Source organism: Chrysochloris asiatica, unplaced genomic scaffold, assembly GCF_000296735.1.
Source record: "Chrysochloris asiatica unplaced genomic scaffold, ChrAsi1.0 scaffold00079, whole genome shotgun sequence".
Lineage (NCBI taxonomy): Eukaryota > Metazoa > Chordata > Mammalia > Afrosoricida > Chrysochloridae > Chrysochloris > Chrysochloris asiatica.
This window is the reverse complement of record NW_006408597.1, coordinates 510,728-531,371: the sequence shown is the minus strand read 5'-3', so window position 1 is coordinate 531,371 and position 20,644 is coordinate 510,728. Positions and strand designations below refer to the sequence as shown.

General features: G+C 43.5%; 1 protein-coding gene and 1 pseudogene across 1 annotated transcript in view; both read left to right on the top strand.

Annotated features, from left to right (window-relative positions):
• Positions 1–20,644, top strand: part of TTLL5 (tubulin tyrosine ligase-like family, member 5) — a 343,961-nt gene that overhangs the window by 202,500 nt on the left and 120,817 nt on the right. The window lies entirely within an intron of this gene.
• On the top strand, positions 3,943–6,513 carry LOC102829330 (annotated as a pseudogene).

Below are 20,644 nucleotides of genomic sequence, written 5' to 3'. Positions count from 1 at the left end.
ACAAAGTGGCAGCATCAGTGGGCTCAGGCATGGCAACAATTGTGAGGTTGGCCCAGGACTGGGCAGTGTTTTGTTTTGTTATGCATAGGGTTGCTATGAATTGGTACCGACTCAATGGCACCTAACAACAACCATGTTTGAAAGTTTTTTGCTTCACTGAGACAAGTGATACAATGGTTCTAGCTTTTTGATGGACGATGGGCATGCAAACAGGAAGTGGTGGGAATCTCTGTCTTCTGTCTGAACTTTGGGTGTGAAAAATTAAACTTAGCCACTATCAGTGCTTCGAATAGGTACCAACTCAATGGCACCTAACAACCACAATCGTCATCAGAAACATTATCTAGTAATCTCTTTCAGTGCTTATCATTTCCACTTACCTATGGTTGTTTTCCTGGTGTGGCGCTGTGGATTAATGCGCTGGACTGCAAAGTCGGCTTCATCTGCAAGGTTGGAGGTTCCAGCTCACCAGCCACTCCTCAGAAACACCCTATGCAGGGTCACTATGGGTCGTAACTGACTCGACAGCGCTTAACAGTAACAACATGGTTATTTTCAGTGAACTCTGGTGGCTCAGCTTCTAACCAAAAGGTAGGCATTTGGAACCCACCAGTGACTCTAAGGGAGAAAAGAACTGGTGTCTCTTCCTATAAAGCAGGGGTTTGTTGTAGTTAGGTGCCATCGAGTCAGTACCGACTCATAGCGACCTTATGCACAGCAGAACAAAACACTGCCCGATGCTGGGCCAACCTCACTGTTGTTGCCACACTTGAGTCCATCGATGCTGCCACTTGGCCAATCCATCTCTTTGGGGGGGTCTTCCTCTTTTTCTCTGACCCTACACCCTACCAAACATGATATTCTTTTCCAGTGACTGGTCCCTCCTGACAATGTGTCCGAAGTCTGAGAGATGAAGGTTGGCCATCATGGCCTCCAAGGAGCACTCTGGCTGCACTTCTTCCAACACAGATCTGTTGGTTCTTTTGGCAGCCCATGATACTTTCAATATTCTTCTCCAACACCATAACTCAAAAGCATCAATTCTTCTATGGTCTTCCTTATTCACTGTCCAGCTTTCCCATGCATATGAGGTTATTGAAAATACTATGGCTTGGGTCAGACGCACCTTAGTCTTCAAGCTGACATCTTTGCTCATGGGGAATCTTTTTTCTGCCTTGGGCCTCTGGGGTATTTATAACATCATTTGTGGGTCATCCAAAATTATCAACTGAAAAATTAGTTATATTTGGTCTAACATTTAATGATGTCACCCATAATGTGATGGCTAGAACTGCAGTTGCCTTGACAGGACCAGACCAAATGACTTCACGGGCCTTGTGTAGTAGGTCGGACCTTCCCCGTTCCTGTATGAAGAGTACAGGCCAGATAACCCTATGGAGTGGCTTTGCTTTGTCCTGTTGTTGCCAAGTGCCGTCGAGTTGGTTCCAACTCATAGCAACCCTGCGTAGAGTTTCCAAGGAGCAGCTGGTGGGTTTGAACCACCAACAGTGCAGTCCAGTGCTGAGTGCCACACCAGGACTCTCTACTTTGTCCTACCTAAATGGTCACTATGGAGTTGCTACGATTTGGAGTCAACTCGAAGACACGGCAACAACAAAGACTGTTTTCCTTATTTTCCGTTCCCAGTTCGTAGCTATGTTTGCTTCTCTTTTTTCATTGGCCTGGTTGGTTTGGTGGATAGCCATTCCTTCTCTTCCCCACCCGCTTCATGCTTGATAAGGTTAATCCGGGATATATTTATTCATTCTATTGTTTCATTGTTTTCTAACTCATTGTTTTTCTTGTTTTATCTTTACTAGTATCTTCTTTTGCTTTCCCTAGGTTTATTGTGTGATTTCCCCTCTAATTTCTCAAGTTGGGTACTAAATTTGTTTTCACTCATTCTTGTCTTTACAGCTTCCACTCATTTGGTATATTTAATGCAATGAATTTTTCTCTGAGCCTTGCTTTAATTATATCCCATAAATCTTTTCACATTTACATTGCTTTCCTGGACAAGGAGTTAAGGGAATGCCTTCTAAAAAAAGATTATTTAAAATTATTTGTGTGATTTTTGGACAATTAACGATATAGAAAATTGAAATTCTTAGACATTTTTAAAAGTTCATTTTATTTTATTTTGCCATATAACGTCATCGACTTATCTCAATAAAACTTTTAGTAGCATTTTCTGCAAAACTTTGTATTCAGTTGTATTTGTTTATTTAATTATTTTAAGACATTTTATTCAGCTCTTAAGAGTGTCCCAGGCTTTGTTTGATACTAAGCTAAGCCATGGAGATGGTCTGTCTGTAAGACCTCATTCTCAACCTGAAATAGCTCGCAGTCTTGTAAGGGTGAGAGCCACATCAACAGATGATAATAATAGCATGGCATCTGCTTGGCAGAGGTATACCTAGGAAGTAACTAAACCACCAGGAGAGATACTTAACCCAGCTTGTGGGTGGACGTGGGAGGAAGGGCAAGGCAGTCTTCCTGGAAGAGATGACACTTGAACCGAATCTTAAAGGTAGGTTGGTGGGTGGGTAGCAGAAGAAGAATGTGAGAAGGCTAAGAGCTAATGGGGGTGGGGGGGGCAGGGGGGGGAGCAACAAGCTGTGTCCTAATAATGGAGGACAGTGTAAGTTGGGAGCAGCTAAGATTGAAGGTGCAAGAGGAGGCCACAGCTGCTTCTGGAATCATGTGAATGTCTTCATCTCAGACATGTTAGAGAGCCTCAGACACACAATCAGCTCTGCATTCCAGATGGACCACTCAGATGGATGAAAGAAGAGTGGATAGGAGGATGAGGAATGTGTCCCCGCTCCCTGGTCGAGATGCTGGGGAACAGTGTAGACTGGCTGAAACTGGAGAAGCAAAGTGCTCTGACAGTTCAAGCAGTTGATAATAAAGCCTCCAGAGGCCCAGAATTTATATTAGCAGTTAGATACGCAAGGAATCTGTCTGCTTAGAGTCCGAACCTCATTTATCTTGTGGTTACTTTATAATTTTGTAGGAGCAGATCACCTGGTGAGCAATGGCTGTTTCAAAACTCTTTTGGGCCATCATAGACACGATGGTGTCTACTCTAGTCACTCCTCAGAAATCCTGTACAGGATTGCTATGGGTCAGAAGCAACTCCATGGCACTTAAGAACAACAACAAATGTGGTGCTCTTGGATAAACACTAGACTTCTAACTGCAAGATCAGTGGTTCAAACCCACTAGCTACTCCTTAGAAACCCTATACAGGGTCACTATGGGTCAGAACTGACTTGACGACACTTAACAACAACAAATGTGGTGCTGTTGGATAAGCACTGGACTGCTAACCTCAAGGTTGGCGGTTCAACCCACCAGCTGCTCCTTGGAAACACTCTGCAGGGTCACTATGAGCCAGAACCGACTTCATGGCCCTTCATAACAACATGGTTTTAATATGTGATGAGTCAATCAAAACACTCAGCACATCTGAGCAGAGAGTAGGTCAAATTAAGTTCTTCCCTTTGGCTCTGTGAAAGAATGGCTATCTTAGGGGGTGAGAGTTTTCAAAAGTCCATGTGTGTATCCCTGAAAGCAGGTTGTCTATGGCCTCTTGCACCTGTGGGTGGGTGAGTGGGTGAAGCTCATTGATGGCTAGCAGGGTGCCTGTGTGCGGTCTCACTGCGCCAGCCTCACTTGGTGCCTGTCAGGGATGTGCTTTACACCTGCGGCACTCTGACCAGAAGCAGCCCTTTGTGGTTAGCGCTGTGAGTGAACACAAAAATGTGGCCAATTAGCCCAGCTTGCTGGTGAGCAGTGGGCGGCAGGGAAGCCAGGAGCCTGGCCCTCTCTGTGCAGGCAAGCGTGAGATTGCAGGGCCCAGCTATCATTAGGAGCAGTTCCAGTCCTTCAGCTCAGTACTTTAATCAAAGGGAAAACAGCAGACCACCCAGGTGAGGAATGGAAGAAAAGCGCTGCCTCCGTGTCTGCTCCCAGCCAGCCAGTGCCCGAGACATTGTGGCCAGGCCTCCTGGAAATGTGCTGACAGGTACACACGGGGGGGAGATACTCGAGTGGAAGAGAAAGCCATCTGAATCTCTTTCAGTTTTCTCTCCTTATCCTGCTATCTGGAATCCTGTCTGTTCTAAAGAAGTATCCTCTGGTCTGTTGAGGTGCAGAACGTCTGGCTCACATCTGAGTGCCTACTACAGTATTTGAGGGGACTTCAAAGTACATGGAAAATTCCATTATCTTTTCATTCCATTTTTCCATGAACTTTTGAAGCCCCCTCGTATACTGTATCAATAAAAATTACTAACTCACTCCTACTTAACTCATATACAAAGGAATGCTTTATCATTTCTTCTGTTTCAGCTGGTAATTTAGTTACATTAATCGCTGATGGGGCACTGTAGGATCAGCACAAGACTGCTAACCACAAGGTTAGCCATTCAAACTCACCAGCTGCTCCTCGGAAACCCTCTACAACACTTAACAACACTCCTTGGAACAACAGCAACAGATCCCTTCAAGTAACTCTTGAGTGGAACTCCGCTTTTAATTTGGAGGTGATGTTGGGAGAGCAGGAACTAACATTTTGAAACAGACTGAGGAAAATGGCACCCAGTTTATCACAAGCCTGGACACTGCTCCTCCTTCCTTAACTTATTATTACTGTCAGGTGGGTCATTGCTTCCAATGGTTTTGACTCTTGGCAAAGCCACGGGTGCAGAGGCGAACTGTCCTCGATACGGATTTCACAACTGTGACCTTTCGAAAGCAGAACATAAGACCTGTCTTCTGGGATACCTCTGGGTGGGCTCAAACCACTGACCTTTCAGCTAGTAGTTGACTGCTTAACCATCTGTGCCACTCAGGCACCTTTGTCAGGACTTCGTTGAAAGTAACACACGCTTGTGTCCCCAGTAGTCCCTCCCTCTCACACCCATTGGTCTCTTACAATCTGACTTCATCTCTTGCTGTTTGCCCAGCTCTCTCCCAAAGGCCACTAATGACCTTGGAACTGCCAACTCTAACCACGTGTTTTTAATCCACATTCTTCTTTAGCTTGTGGCACTAATATTGACTGCCTGGTACCTGAAAATTTCCCTCGTCTTTGGCCTTGTAACAGTTCCTCTGAGCACTCCTTCTCTTCTTCCTCCCCCCCTGAAAACTGGATCCAGTTTTCAGTTGTTTTTTTTTTTCAAAGGCACTGGTACCTAGACATCAAATATATAAAACATAATAGCAGAGGCTCGGCATCTGGGGATGCTCAGAGCTCTCGGCACCTAGCCCAGTTTCCCTCAAGATTGTCTACTGTCCACGAAATTCTGTGCAAGCTCAGCTTGGCGGGTGATCACTTCACACCCCAAAGTGCATATGGGTCACTCATACCGTTCTTTGATGCTGAATGGTTGAATCAGCCATCAAGACCAAACATTGAATCAGCCATCAAGACCAAAGGTGTGGATGAAGTCATTGAACATTGAATCAGCCATCAAGACCAAAGGTGTGGATGAAGTCACCATCGTCAACGTTTTGGCCAACCGCAGCAATGAACAGAGACAGGATATTGCCTTCGCCTACCAGAGAAGGACCAAAAAGGAACTTGAATCAGCCCTGACGTCAACCTTATCTGGCCATCTGGAGATGGTGATTTGGGGTCTATTGAAAACACCTGCTCAGTATGACACTTCCATGCTGAAAGCCTCCATGAAGAGGGCTGGGGACCGATGAGGATTCCTTCATTGAGATCATCTGCTCAAGGACCAACCAGGGGCTGCAAGAAATTAACAGTGTCTACAAGGAAATGTGGAGTCCTGGTGTGGCGCTGTGGGCTAATGCATCAGACTGTAAAGTTGTTTGAACTGCAAGGTCGGTGGTTCAAGCTCACCAGCTGCTCCTTGGAAACCCTATACAGTGTCAGTATAGGTTGGAGTCTACTCGACAGAACAACAACACAAATGTACAGGACTGACTTCAAGAACATAGTTTCGGACACATCTGGTGACTTCCACAAGCTGATGGTTGCCCTCGCAAAGGGTAGATGAGCAGAAGATGGTTCTGTCATTGATTATGAGCTGATTGGCCAAGGTGCCCAGGACCTCTAGGATGCTGGAGTAAAGAGAAAATGCACCAATGTTTCCAAGTGGCTCAACATCATGACTGAGCAGAGTGTGTGCCACCTCCAGAAAGGTACAAGAGCTACCGTCCTTAACGACATGTTGGAGTACATCAGGAAAGAAGGCAAAGGAGACTTGGAAAATGCATTCCTGAACCTGGTCTGGTATATCCAGAGCAAGCCCCTCCTGTATTTTGGTGAGCCACGCACTGTACAACTCCATGAAGGGCACGGGAACTCGCAGTTAGATCCTAACTAGGACCATGGTATCCATCAGTGAAGTGGACATGCTGAAAATTATATCTGAATTCAAGAGAAAATACGGCAAGTCCCTGTACTACCACAGCCAGCAAGACACTGATGGCGACTACCAGAAAGCACTGTTGTACCTGTGTGGCCAAGAAGACTAAAGCCCAGCCTGGCACGAGCACCCAGAAATACTGCTCCTTCTGCTGCTTCCAGCTAACAGTTACAGAAAATCAGCTTGCGAATAACAGCCCCTGTACCCATCCTCCAAGGAGGATATTAGCATTTCCTCACCCCAGCCCCTCTTATTTTAGTGACCTAAGTATTGTGGAGGGTCCGAGAAAAAGAGGAAGACCCCCAGCGAGATGGATTGGCAAAATGGCAGCATCAGTGGGTTCAAGCATGGCAACAGTTGTGAGGTTGGCCCAGGACCAGGCAGTGTTTCATTCTGTTGTACATAGGGTCGCTATAAGTCAGTACTGACTTGATGGCACCTAACAACTACAACAAGTATTACATGCCTTTCCTGGTGAGTCTGCCCTTTCAGCCAAAGAAATGAACATTCCAAGGAGTTGGAAGTGAAATCCAGGATGTGAAACACTTAGCTTCTTGTGTACGGTGTCATAAACAGATAAATAAATGGAATTTTTATGTTAGAAACCAAAACAAAACAGAATCACTGATTGAAGAAGGTGGGGTGACGCCTGGGTATGTGCCAACACAGTTGTGAATTCTAGGGCCCAGTACTTGGGGTTGTTTCCCTTCTCTGCCGTCTGTCTCCCCTTTAGACCGGCAGCAGTTAGCCACAGCAGTGTCCCAAACACAGCTGGAATCATGAAGCGGTACTCAGTCAGGCCATGTGTTTAGTCTTTTCAGCATAAGGCTACCGCGAGTCAACTGACTGTACAGCAGCTAACAATGGAAACAGTCTCCCCTTGGGTAAAGTTTTCCTTCCCGTACCACAGCTCCATCTAGTATTTCTTCCAACTATGCATCTTTACTCTGAACCTCTTTCCTGAGACCCTGGTCCAAATTACCAACTGCCTGCAAGATATTCCCACCTAACTATTTTGTTGTTGTTAAGTGTCATCGAGTCAGTTCTGACCCCTAGCAACCCTGTATAGGGTTTCCGAGGAGCAGCTGATGAGCTTGAACCAATGACCTTGTGGTTCAAGCCAGTTTTGCTAGGGAGTTACCTGAGGAACCTTTCTTTGATCATAGTCTTTCTTCGCTTCCTCATTCTCTGCATCTAGGCTAAGTCTTGTTGATACTGACTCTGCAAAGTGTCTGTTAAATATCTTTTCCGTTTCACTTTACATCTATTGTCCTTAATTATCTCTTAACCAGACAGCTGTAATTACCTCACATATGGTTTCCTGGCCATTTTGCCCGATTCTTTACTACTGAAGTTTTGTTTTGTTTTTAATAAATCACAAGTCTGATTATGGTCCTCCCTGCTAAAGACTCTCCAAGGGGTCTGTTAATAGCCCAGCCAATTAAGTGTTGTTCTCAGCCTTTATTTAGAACCTGGCTCCCGACTCCTCCAGCCTGTCTCCTCTCATCACACGTTTTTGTACAGCTCAACCACAATTTCTGCTAGCCTAGTTTTATGTGCAGTTGCTCAAGAGGATAAACACTGGACTGCAAACCACATAGCCGGAAGATGGAGCCCACCAGCCACTCCATGGGAGAAAGATGAGGCTTTCTGCTCTCACAAGATTTACCACCTCAGAAACCCTATACGGGAGCTCTCTGAATCAGAACCAATTTGATGGCACTTAACAACAAGCCTCAGCGTATGTGCCGCTTCACAGTTATGTATGCCGTTTCATTCAGAGCACTATATGTTAAGATCACTGCTTCCTTTAATAGACAGCGTTCTTTGCTGCCTCAGAACTTGACTTAGAAGTGGTGTTGCTGTTAATTGCAGTTGAGTCCATTCCAACTCATGGCAACTCCATGGCTATCGTGAGAGTTGGAATCAACTTGACTCACGTGGTGAGTAGAACTATACTCCATGGGGTTTTCAGAAGCAGATGATCAGACCTGTCTTCCGAGATGCCTCTTGGTGGGTTTGAACCTCCAACCTTTCAGTTAATAGTGTGACTCTTAAATTAACATTTGCACTACCCAGGGAGCCCAACTCATAGGTGGTGGTGGTTGTGTGCTGTTGAGTCAGTTCCAACTCATAGCAACCCTGTATAGGGTTTCTGAGATTATAAATCTTCATAAGAGCAGAAAGCCTCATCTTTCTCCCATGGATCAGCTGGTAGATTTGAACTGCTGATGGTGTGGTTTAAAACCCAGTTTGTAATCCACTATGCTACCAGGGCTTCTAATTCATAGATTGTTGTTGTTGTTAAGCACTGTTGAGTAAGTTCTAACTCATAGTGACACTATATAGGGTTTCTGAGGAGCGTCTGGTGAATCTGAACCACTGACCTTGCAGTTCAAACCAACCTTGCAGTCCAGTGTTTATCCTTTGGCACCACACTAGGACTCCAAACTCATAGGTAGTACTTAGTCAATTTTACTAGACTCCTGATGTGGCTCTGTGGGTGAATGTGTTGGACTGCAAGGTCGGATTGAGCCACAAGGTCAGCAGTTCAAGCTCACCAGCCGCTCAAAGGAAAAAACCCCATACAGGAACACTATGAGTCAGAACCAATTTGGCAGCGCTTAACAACAGCGGCAATACCAAGACTTGATTGAGAATAGGAACCGTGTTAATTTTGCTACCATTGTTTTTTCAAATCTGATATATAGTACGTACGTACACAATATGTAGGTGGAGTCCTGGTGTGGTGCTGTGGGTTAATGCGCAGGATAGCAAAGCCAGTCTGAACTGCAAGGTCGTCAGTTCAAGCTCACCAGCCACTCCTTGGAAACCCTACACAGGGTCGCTATGGGTTGGAACCGACTCAACTGCACGTAACAACAACAGCAACAATATGTAGGTATCCCTGAGTGGCACAACTAATGAAGCTCTCATCTGCTAGCTCAAAGGGTGGTGGTTTGAACCTTTGATCTGGTGGTCTAATTTAGAACTCACAGCCTTGAAAACCCTATGGGGAACTATCCTACTCTGCATGCATGAGTGGCCATGAGCTTGAATTGACTCGGTGGCAACTAACAACAACATACACATAGTATGCACTCAGTGAATGTATTGGGGGTTAAAGAAGTGAATGAAGAACCACCTGCTTCCCTTGCCAGCAATCATCTTTTTGCTCTCTATATCCCGATAGCCTCCACGAGTCCCTCTCTATAACAAATCGATGCTAGCTGTTTTGTACAGCTGTCCTATTGAGTTCTAACTGTGTTATGGTGGCTCTTTCTAGGCCTATGGCCTAGCACAGCCCATGGGATGTACAAGCTTGCTAAGTTGGTAATAATTTATTTTCTGTGTTTTGTCAATTTTCATCTATTTTTTAAACTGTCTTCCGTGTTTTTTAATTAGTATACCTGTCCTTCCTAATACTGCAGCTGGCATGAATCAGATGCCTCCTTGGTGCTTGGCGGGTGGCTCATAGCACTTTCTGTGCATTGCTTCTTTAACCCGGAGAGCTAGCTGCTGCTTATTACAAATGAAGAAATAGAAGTGACTCGGCTCAGGCTACTCAAATGACAAGTGGCCAAATCAGGACCCAAATCCCTATCTGTGTGACTGCATGCTCTTGATGAATCTCCGTGTTGTTCTACGTCTTCCTGTCTGAATTGGTTGTAGCACCTCATCCGAGGAGGGTGCCAGGGGCTGTGCTGCAGAACTGTTCCCAAGCCTGTGCATGCGTCTCCTGAGAAAGGACAGCTCGAGCTTACTCTCCATGACTGGAAGTGTTTCTCCACTCCCCGAAGCAGATTGAGAAACATGTCCAGATAATCAATTAAGTATTAATCTCACCAGATGATTTTATGGTGAAGTCAGCTGATCCCGTTAAGCAGACACCATTCAGCCTTGTTAACCACAGGAGAGACAACATGATTTAATCTCATGTAGCAGCAGCAGCAACCAGCCCCCATCAACTCACAAAAACTGAATGTATAAATTGGAAACACTACAAAGGAATTTGGCCATTTTGTCAGGTTTCCCAGGAATGTCTTTGGCAAATCTTATTCTGGAAGTCTTTCTGGAGCTTGGAACACTAAGTGGCTATATGTACATTATGTAAATGAGGTTCAGCAGAGGGAGAAAGCATGCTAAGAGAGCCTAGTGACTGCAGAGATTCCCTGCTTTCCCTAACCCCTTTTAAATTTTGATTATTGACACTGTACCCCTTAACACCTGGAAAATGAAATGCACATTTCTTGAGGTTCGTTTTATCAACACCCAGGAATTTTACAGGAGTTGAAACTGCTTTAAAACATCTGTTTATTGGTTTCTGTGTCTACTGATTTATGAAATGTTCAGAAAGTGCCCTTGGAGGAATGTTTCACACACAGCTGTGGAAGGACGATTCTTTCTCTGTCATAGTCTCTAATCTCTCTCCAGTGGTGAAAATTTTGAAATAAGTGCAGGCCTGGAACACTGGGCTTTTGTTTTATATGCATAAACAGATCTTGGTCCACTGATGTTTCTAATTTGAGGGTTACCTTTTGCCTTAGCAGCATATATTAAAACAAATCAGAAGGGCTAGCTTTCCCATTCCCCTATTCCAGATCACTCAGGACCCCAAGGTTGGAGGAATGAAAGCTTCCATGGCACGTTCATTATTGTTATTGTTAAGTGCCATCGAGATGGTTCCGACTCATAGCGACCCTGTATAGGGTTTCTGGTGAGCTTGAACCACTGACCTCACTGTTCAAACCAACCCTGCAGTGTAGCACATTAACCCACATGCCATACCAGCCATATTCTTTTTTCTTTTTTTTTACTTGGTAAGTAAAAGTTTACAGAACAGATCATCAATTTTGCATTCAACAAATCATATACTTTGCTTCATTACAATGATTGCAATCCCCTCCCTGTACCATCAGTTAGCAGTATTTACCTCTATTAACTTTAACTCTTGCGTTCTACCTTGTGTCCTCCAGTAACTCTTATCTTTCCTCTGCCAGCCTTCCTCTTGTTGTCTGTCACCTGCCCCGTTGCCCATATCTACCCTCTAGCCTGGAGTCCTGGTATGGCACCATAGGATAAGCACCTGACCTCAAGGTCAATTTGAACTGCAAGGTCAGCAGTTCAGACTCACCAGCCGTTCCTCGGAAACCCTATACAAAGTGGCTATGAGTTGAAACTGACGGGAAGGCATTTAACAACAACCATCTAGTCCATGAATAATTTTCCCTACCCTTCTCGTAACCATCACAGAATGTTTCTTTTTATCAAGAAAACCTTTCCTTTATGTTTACCACATTGGTGTCATACAGTATTTTTCCTCCAGATTCTTCCATGTTGTGAGGTGTTTTGCAGATTCATCATTATTCTTCAACATTGTGTAGTACCAAAGTTTATTTAACTGTTCTTCTATTGGACATTTAGACTGTCTCCATCTTTTGTATTTACTTCTTATAGACAGCATATTGAAGGATCTGTTTTCTCATCCATTCTGCTACTCTCTGTCTCTTGATTGGTACTTTTAATCCATTGAAATCCAGTGTCATTACCAATAGGTAGGAATTGATTACTGTCATTTTGTTGTGTGTGTGTTTGTGTGTGTGTGTGTGGTGCTGCTGGTTTCTTTGTTCTACATAATTTCTGCATTTGTTTGTGGGTTTTGTTTTCACTTCTGCTATATTAATGTTTACTAAATCTTTCTGATTTTCATTTTTTATTTTGATGTGAAAATATATTACTTTTCATTGAGGTTACCCTGCAATTTATTAATTTTTACCTGTTTACAGCAGTCTGGTTTGTTGAAAATCTGCTTGACTTCCTCACCATTTGGAAGTTCTGTATCTACACTGTCCCGTCTTTTTGCTTTATAGTTGACTTCATTATAAACTGATATTTCTGGTTCCCTATTTCCGTCTTGTAAGTTTGTTTTGCTTTAAATACTTCTATATCTGGATTGAGTTCTGGGTGATGTTGTCTTGTATGTTAATCTCCGGTTGTTGTGTGCTGTTGTTGGTTCTCAGTCCAATGTATTTTTTGTAAAGTTGTTCTGGTTATTACAAACTCTTTTATTAATTTCTGTTTTTCAGGACATGTCCTGATTTCACCATCATATTTGAGGGACAGCTTTGCTGGCTTTAAGATTCTTGGTTGACAGTTTGTTTTTTTTTTTCATTCTGAGTTTTGTATATAGAATTCCATTGCCTTCTTGCTGCCATAGTTTGTACTGAGAAATCAGAGCTTAGTCTTACTGATCTTCTTTTGTAGGTAAATTTTTGGTTTACCGGAACTGCTCTCAGTATTCTTTCCTTGTCTTTGATTTTGGAAAGCTTGATTCTGATCTGACTTAGTGATTTTCTTTTGGGACTGATCCTCTTTGGGGTTCATTCAGCTTCTTGTATGCCTATCTTCTCATCTTTCATAATATTAGGGAAATTTTCTTCCAACAACTTTTTGACTATTTTCTTTGTGCTTTTTAGTGTGTCTTCCTGCTCTGGAAGTCCAATCACCTGTAAGTTATTCCTTTTCCTTGGTGTCCCACATAACTCTTGAGGTTTCTTTGGATTTTTTTAAGTATTTTTTTCTGATTATTCTTCTAGCATATTAGCGTTGACAACTTTATCATCAAGCTCACTATTTTGGACGTCCATAGCTTCAAATATCCTCCTTTGCCCTTCCAATGGATTGCCTATTTCCGAAATCTTACTATTAATCTTCTGAATTTCTAGTTGCTCATTTAAAATTCCTAATTTGTGTTGTTTCCAGTTTTGCATTTATTTTGTCTGTGTGTTCTTATAGTGCTTTCCTTGTTTCTTCTCAAGTTGTTTTCTGTGTTCTCCTTGCTTTCCCCTTTCTATCAGCTCTTTAAATATCATTCTTTTGAATGCTTTTGCAGTTCATGCTATTACTGTTTCTTCCTCAGAACGTTTTCTGGCCCTGCATCTTATTTGTCTGAGCCATTCTCTCGTTTCTTTGTGTGAGCTAAAATTATCTTGTCTCCAAGGCATTATGGTGGTGTTGTGTTTGCATTTAATTGATGATTGTTGGCTGGCACCAACCTATGGGTTTAGTTAAGAATGAAAGCATGTGCACCATTCTTGCCCCTCAGATTATGCTGGGTTTGGCTCGGTTGAGTATCATTGATTGGGTGGCATACAAGCTGGTGATGGCTCTTGCCCAGTGGGTGGAACTGCAGAGGATACAGCTGTAGCTGGGCTCACGGGCAGGGTTGCTGTCTCCTATTGGTGGAAAGAGGTCGAACCTCCTCCCATCCCCACTCCCTAGCCCCTGCACACACACACACACACACACACACACACATAAGAATACTGAGCAAACAAACAAAAAAATAATGAAAATAAAAAATAAAAGACTTAGAAAAACCAGGAAGAGGGAAGATGAAAAGACAGTAGAGAATAATAAAGAAAGATCACAAATAAAAAAGGAAATGAGAAGAAGAGTAAACAAAAACAAAGCTAGAAAAGATAAAATTCAAGGAAATGGATAGAGAAGGAGGAGAAAGAATAAATAAAAACAACGAAACAATAAAAGGATAAAAACAACAACAAAAATCCCAGTGTAGCTGTTGGACCTAGTGAAGAGAGACTCTGGGGGCTCCTGCCAGCCAAGGAGCTAACCAGATGGGTGTAGGAGGGAGGTGACCCCAGAGTAGCTGCCCCTTGATGGAGTTTCTGTAGGCCTAGGTGTTGGTTGTTGTCTATGTTAGATGTTTGAGGCACTTAATCTGGAAGTAGTTCATGGAAGCCCTTTATAGAGCTGGTTTCAGTGTCTGTTAGAAACATAGGGCAGCTTGGGATAGGATCACTGGTTACGAGGCTTTCTCCTAGGCTAATGGAGTTCTGGTGTGGCACTGTAGAATAAGTACTGAACCACAAAGTCGGTGGTTCAAACTCACCAGCTGTTCCTTGAAAACCACATACAGGGACACTGTGAGTAGGAGCCCACTTGTTGGCACCTAAGAACGGAACATCAATGCTGTTCTGGTGGCTTTGTAGGTCTGTAGCTGAGCTCGCCTGAATCCAGATACCAAAGCAATGCAGCCACCCTTCCTCATACTGGCATGGCTCCGAACTCCCAGAGAGCAGTCTGTGCTGGGGTGGATGACGTCTGGTCACCGGGGGAGTGTGGGGGTAAAGAAAGAATCACATCTTTCCTGTCACCTGTATGAATCTGCTCTTCCAGGCTACCTTCTGCAACCAAAGTTGCTCACAAAAGGTCATAATGGTCACACCACACTTGGCCTACCATTCACCCATCACTCACCCACTCTTGCCTTCCCTGCTCAGCCTCTCTTCTCAGTAAGCACTCAGTCTACTTCTCTAACTTTTTTTCTGAAGTTTAGGGTTCTAGGATTTTCATCTGTGTCTGTTTCATCTGGTTTCTTATATCTTTGTTTTGGAGGGTCTGTGTCGTGCATCCGCCTAGTCTGCCATTTTGCTGAAAGTTTCAATCTAAACATACTCTGATGAGTCTTTGTCTATGAATCCCACAGAGAACGTTAGTCTCAAGATATTGATGGAGTTCTAAGGACACCGAAAACAGATGAAGATAAGTATATCTTCCTCTGATTCAGAGCGATTCTGATCCTGTTCTGAGTCAGATCTCTTTGAGAAACAAAAGAAAACTATATTCTTTCTCCTGAAGAAATACACAGAGTTAGAAATATGCATCAGTTTTAGAGGGTTTAGTCCTGGTGCCGCGCTGTGTGTTAATGCACTGGACTGCAAATTCGGTTTGAACCCCAAGGTCAGTGGTTCAAGCTCACCAGCCGCTCCTCAGAAACCCTACAAAGGTTTGAGTCAGAACCAACTCGACAGCATTTAACAATAATAGACACCCCCACAAAGTCATTCTTGATGTTCCAAGGACACATGGTGTCCCAGTTAAGAACCTTTTAAAATATTCACATTGCATATGGATATCAATATTAGAAAAATGATCACTTAAACTTGTGATCATCTTTGCTTCACACATTCTTTAAGAATTTCAGTGACGTCCCCTAGACTGGAATCTCCATGAGGGTAAGGATCTCTATTTCTCTCTTGTTTTCACTGTTTTATCCTCAGTGCTCACAATAGTCCCAAGCACAAAAGAGGTACCTAATAAATATTTGTTGAATTCATGAAATAATCTTGAGAAACCCCATTCCTAGAGCTCCTCAGACCATAATTATGGTGAAACCTGTGAGAGCTGGAACTCCACAGAACTGCCTTGTTTTTCTGGATCTCACAAGTTTTCCACCTTTGACAGGGTTTCTGTCACTCTTTTTAGGGGAATAGAGATTTGTCTTCCTCATCCAACAGGTTTCTGCAATACCCAAGTGTTGGCTTTCACACATTTTACTGTCACTGAGATTTTATGGCCCATGCTGTAGTAAGGACATAGAGCGATGCCAAGATTGTCAGCTTTAGTGAGATGCTTTGTCACCGGTTTCTCATGTTACGCTATTAGGAATGAACCCATTGGTGCAATGGTTAAGCACAGAACGTTGCCAGTTCAAACCCACCCAGCAACTCCGTTTGAGAAAAAAGCAGGTCATCTGCCTGTGGTGACAGTTCTACTCTGTCACATATGGTTGGCATGAGTCAGAATTGACATGATGGCCCCCAAGAAAAAACACGAAGGGGATTTAAAAAGTTTTTGGGGAAATGAATTTTAAAGATAATAATGGAAATTTCCCATAAGCTTTCTGAAGCCTCCTCGTATTATTACTTGGTAATGCCGAATGTTATCTCCATTTTGATTAATAAACTACATGAGATTGCAAACAGACTCGGTGAGCATGAGCTTTGTTTGAATGAACTTCACATGGAGTATTAGACCTTCAGAGTTGCATTGCCAAGAGGAAACAAATAAGTATCCACATTCTGCAGACAAGGAGCAAAATCTGTTTGTCAGAGCTGTTATTGTGGCCAATAGAAAACCTTGCCCCAGGCTTCAGACCAGGCCACAATCATCTTAAACATTACCCAGGGCGTTGGCAACACAGCAACACTTATCTCTCAAGTCACTGTTACTTCATTTTCCTGAACTCCAAGGAAGCCCTGCCTTGTAGTCTATGCAAACAGTGGGCATGTGGAACTTCGGATTTCCTTGCTAGCCTTCTAGTGGCATGAATCCCTTTTCTGCTTACCAGTGAAGCTGGTAAAGTAGCTGCTACCTGGAGAACAAAGAGACTGTGTGTGTGTGTGTGTGTGTGTGTGTGTGTGTGTGTGTGTGGTGTGTGTGTGGGGGGAGAGAGAGAGAAAGGTCTTTACCAAGACCGTTTGCTGGGATCTCTCATACTGATCATTTTCTATAGAAAGATTTTTGTGCCTAGTGAACTAAGCTCTGGTTTTCTAGAAGCTTCAGAATTTGTGGGGGAAGGTAGGCAAGTAAACCTCCAGTCACACTACAGTACAGAGCAGAGCATGAAACTTCTTCAACTCTACCGCTGTTTAATGACATTTGTGAAGTCATTTGTGAAAAGTGAATTTGACATTGGAAACTAAAGCCCAAGGTGGTAGCAACCAGGTTTCAGGATGCCGCTGTCCTGAGGCCTTTGAGGGACTTTTCTAGGGCCTATGTTAAAACACTGACTATGGTTTTTTTATTTTTCTATTTCCAGATTAGGGGTAATCTTTCCTTTCCTGGCACAGATAAAAGGGAGCTTCAAAAGTGTGTGGGAAAAGGAAATCCAAAGAAATGGAATTTTTCCATGAACTTTTTGTTTCCTGATATAAATATATGTAGATAAATAGATAGATGGTCAGATGGTTGTGTTTGTGAATATGTAACTACATATTTTTGCTGGTTGTATTTTTCCTCAAGTGGCAATAATTGAGACTATGATAAATACAGTAAAAGTCATGTTTTTATAGTCCCCAGTCAAGAGGCTGGGTTTTGCCACTGCATTTGTAGACAGACCAGACAATGACAAACGTAGGCTTCAGAAGTGTGCAGTGAGTAAGCCTTGTCCTTCAGGTTCACGGTCAATCAGCAGCAGCAAAAGACTACACTGTTTGCACACAACGGCAGATGCTGTTCCTGATCTGGTGCAGGACTTGAGGCCTTACGTAGGCTGTGTGCATTCTTATTTTATTCCTTTCTATTGCCTTCTCAAATGTCCACCAAAACAAAACAAGACCATCTTGGGTTTTTTAACTTTTTATTGTGATTTGCCGAGTCCTGGGGTGGTGCAGCAGGATAATGCACTGGACTGCAATGTCTTTTTGAACTGCAAGGTTGGCAGTTCAAATCCACCAGCCCCTCCTCGGAAACCCTGTACAGGATCGCTATGAGTTGGAACCGACTCAATGGCACTTAACAACAACATTGGTTTTCTACTCAATTCACACACATTTTTTTTTTCATGCCATTAATTGTAGTCCCCACAATGTAACGCTTTCTCCCGATCCATTCCTGCCTTAGAAGTTTCATCCCTAGGTAGATGCTTCCCTGTCAGACTTGCCGATTGATCCAAGGAGTGCGAACCTCCCCCTTGTTGCAGTTCCCTTGTAGGCCAAAAAGTTGAACTATGGAGGTGGTGGTGGTTGTTAAGTGCCATCGAGTCGATTCCGACCCCTAGTGACCCTGTATAGGGTTTCCAAGGAGCAGCTGGTTTGAACTGCCGACCTTGCAGTTCTAACGGCTTTGCAGTCTGGCGTATTAACCCACAGCACTACACCACTGCTAGTGTGCTCGGTTTTGTTGTGCCGTGGTAGCTGGAAGTTAACTGCAGACATGGAAGGTAAACGTAATCCAGAGAGAAATCTACTGGAATCCAGGATTTCATAGTCACCACCTTGAGGTTCATGAGAGAGTTCTCTAGGCAAGTTCTCTAGGCAAGTTTATGATGATAAGATTTTTGCCTCCAGCTTCTGAGTGGAATCCCTAGTTTGGATGATGCGGCCTATGGTTTTGTGTCCTCTTCTGTCCCAGCAGAGCTAACATCTAGATTGTCACCATCTTCACAACCTCCTCTGCAATTTCCCCACAGGGCCACCCCTATCCTGGATTCTCAAACCACTTGACTGTTAAAGAGAGACCCAAAAAAATAATCTGAGCTACAGAATCTCACATTTTCTTGTAATGCCCTAGAGCAAAACTGGCCTAAGATGCTGCCGCTTTGGCCATCCCTTCTTAAATGACAGGCAACTTCATATTGCCTTGCCACCCATGTGGAAAGATGAAGTCAGAAAGGGATCAGATCCAAAAAGAAAAGATGACACACGGACTCAGATTTTTATCATCTAATGGCAAACCCTAGTCTCAGCTTCACTGCCCAGCTCTCTTAGTTTAGGAAGGAAATGAACGAAGATCAACAATAAATAACCTGCCTACATCCCAGCTCTATCACCTGTCACCAGGCTATTGTTCAGATCCTAACTGATCTGAGCATCTCTTACTAGTCCCATCCTACGAGACAATCCAAGATTGACCTACCATACCTCAACCCTGATGTAGCACTTTTGCACTCAGAACCCTTCATCAAACTTACATTGTCTACTCGATCAAGATCAGAACCATTCATCTCAGGTTCCAGGATCTCCTGAAGCTGTTTTTCTGTCTGTTCTTTTTATTGCTCTGAGTGTTAGCCAAATAAGACAGGTTTCTGTATAGTTTACCAGACGTTCTATCTGCTTATCAGCCCGTGCATTTTTATGTATGCTTTTTCTTTCTATCTGGAAAACCCACCTCCATCCTCATCCTTTTAGTACCCGTTTGGATGCCTTCTTTGAATCTTCTGTTTCTGACTCTTGACGACGCTCCTGTGTGTTGCAGAGTAGATCTGCTCCATAAGGTTTTCAAGGCAGGAGTAGGTTGCCAGGCCTGTCTTCCGAGGTGCCTCCTGGTAGGTTCGAGTCACCATCCTTTCAGCTAGTATTTGAATGCTTACATTTGCGCACTTTCATTATGGCACTCATTAGGACCACTTTCTGGAGTTCTTAAAGTATTGCTGTTTGTGTCGTCTTCTCGTCCTAAATTCCTTGATCCCTTGAGGGCTGGGACCATAGTTTAATCTACATATTCCCATAGGGCATTGCCTTAATCTACATATTCCCATAGGGCATTGCCTCTGATAAGCAAAGCAGTAAATATTTATTGAATTTTCTTGGGTTGGGACTGCTTTTGAACATTCAGGTCTTGGCATTTTTAGAGCAAGCCAAGTGGAGTCCCAGTGATGTAGTAAGGCCTGGCCCCTGCCCCTCTGGATACCCTCTGGTTCTGTACTGGATAGGTAGAGGGTGTGTTCTGGCACTCCCCACAGGGCAGTGCCATGTTTTAATTACAGCCCTGGCAGCATCGCTGCTCTTAGCAAACCAGCAGTAACACTTGGGCGGGCTGGCGCCGGAAATTGGCCTCCCCCTCCGTGTTTCTTTGCCCCTTTTTCAATCCATCACCTGTATTTATTCCTGCTGTAATTTAAACACCTGTCTAAATGGAATGCATGCAATGTGTCCCTACCCCACACATTCAGATATTTGCTCACCTGCCTTTTTCGGAAGGTTGGCTCTAAAATAAACAGTGTTTGGGTACTAAAGACAAAATGTACTGAGGTCACCGTGGCAGTGGACGCTGTGGGGTAGGGCACAGGGGTGGACCAGCTGAAAAAGCACCTCCAGAAAAGCAGGAACAGAGGAAGAAAGGGAGGAGGAGGGAAATGGCCCAGTACAGGGTTTGTACGAGGAGCAGCTGGTGAATTTGAACCGCCAACCTTGCGGTTAGCAGTCCAGTGCTTATCCTATAAGCACCACACCAGGGCTCCATGCTTTTAGGCTTGCATGTCTTGTTTTTTTAAAAAACCTATAATAACCACTATTTTTCCAAACAGCATGACAAGTAGACATGGGATTCTTTCTTTAAGTCTGTTCTAAACTCTCTTACCCATTTATTGCATCATGGGTGTTTGTAATGGTGACTCATTTTAATATTTGGGCATCTGAACATCATTGAATAATTTAGTAAAACTGTAAAGTCTCCCAGGAAATTGTTTCACTACCACTTCCCCCTTTGTTTTGTAAAAGGGGCTTCAAAAAGTTCATGGGAAAATGGATTTGAAAATTAATGGAATTTTTCTATGAACTTTTTGAAGTCCCCTTATGTATCTTGCTCTTCATTCCATAAAGGGAATTTTATTTTTGCTGGTTTTTGAAAGAATCCCCTAAGCTTTGAGGAGACGAAGAAGCATTGTGGATTCCTCTTTTCTGTTCTTTACTTTTCTACCATCCCCACAGCAAACA